Below are 1,849 nucleotides of genomic sequence, written 5' to 3' on the forward strand. Positions count from 1 at the left end.
AACCATAACAAATATGCTTATTATACAATATAAAAACATCACAAATTTTACAAACCTGTCCTGATGAACGATCAGAGGAAACTATGGTCGATGTATCTCCGGTGTCCTCATCGTCCGCACGAGTTATTATTGTATCAGCAGACCAAGTCTTCCCAACATTAAATATATGGGATCCATAATCAACATTATCTTTGTTCACATAGACTCCAAATTTGAAAGTTTTCCCAATCAGAGCAGTAACTTGGTCAGGCAAGTCTTCAGGATCCTCAACCTAAATAGAAATAAACACAACATTAAAAACGACAAATGCAACCCATAATATAAAAGTGAAATTACAACTTGTATATACCTCTTCTAGAGAACCATTTAAGAGTACTTCAGCACTTACTCCCAAAATAGGTTCAGCAACAGTATCAAGCAACATCACCTTAGTTTCACCAGTGTCATCCTTTAGTAATAGGTGTATTTTGAACCTGTACGAAATTTATAAATTAGTTACAACATATAGATTGTGAAACATTTTAGTTTCAAGTTAAAAAGACATACCTAGGTGCAACATTGGTGACTGACTGATGGCATGTATCACAATACCACAGATGTTTCACAGGCACCACATCCCTATTAGTAATGTCAGTAACCTTCTTATAGTGGCACTTAGCACAACCAAAATAATACCATGCCCAATCTGTGTCTATTGCATTAACTGTTGCTGTAACAATGCATTTCTCAATCTGTACAAGTAACGTTAGCTTTATTAACTTTCCACATGTTTTTATTTTAAAAAAAGCTAAGATAAATATATAAAACGAACCTCAGTCGCCATTATGATATCCAAAATTGTTCTCTCTGGGTAAATTGACCACTGATCTGGTTGGCGTTTGTTTCCTTTGGGTTTCACAACCTCACGACCATCAGTAATGAGAGCAAGCTCATTATTTGGCATCCTATATAGCAATTAAACTTTTACACAAGAAGGAATCTATGTAGATATATCTAAAAAGTATTATGATATGATCGTATAACGTACAGTCTGATATAATCTTGCACATCAAATCCAGGTGGATTTATCTCCAAGGTTGAAGTATCAAATGCATTTGTTATCTGGACTTGTCCTACAACAAACAAAGTAAATAATTGAAATAAATTAAAATACAAATCTAAATATATGCTAATTAATAGTTTAGTAGATATATTACCCTTGTAAACATTGATTTTGGCAAATCTCAGTAAACAGAGGAAATTTTTATTCACTTGACCAACTTTGTATGTATATAAAAGTTGTTCAGCATAACGACCCCAAAGACAACATGCTATTTGGTGGTCCCTGATAATAGAGGAAAAAATATAAATTATTAAAAACACGATTTGGGTACATTTAAAATGTATATTTGTCTAATGTAATGTTCATAACTTACTCTCTATCAGTCAAAGTAAGTTCCAGCTTCTTTGTTTCTTTACCTTGAACTGGCACAACCTGCATATCTCCAATATCTATTGCTTGACCAATAACATCTACAAACATACAAAGAAATTTGGATTATTAATTTAGATAAGCAGAAGAATATAGATATATAAGGAATTATATTATGAGTTACCAATTAGAACATTTGAATCAAGACTTCCATTCATGATTTCTGGGAAAGTGGTCAATGACAAAAATTCATCATCATTTTTCAGGGAGGAATTGGTGACATTAGAGTTACTTATGATGGTCAGCTTGTACGCATGACTGGTCGGTCGGTACTTTCCAGCTGCAGGAGTTACGGACACATTCTCAATGAACCTCCATTGTCCCACCTGAAGTTTCTTAACACGAGCCAAGAAGAGTCTCTTGCAGGTACAATGAATC

The sequence above is a fragment of the Brassica oleracea genome, chromosome C6, assembly GCF_000695525.1.
Source record: "Brassica oleracea var. oleracea cultivar TO1000 chromosome C6, BOL, whole genome shotgun sequence".
Classification (NCBI taxonomy): Eukaryota; Viridiplantae; Streptophyta; class Magnoliopsida; order Brassicales; family Brassicaceae; genus Brassica; species Brassica oleracea.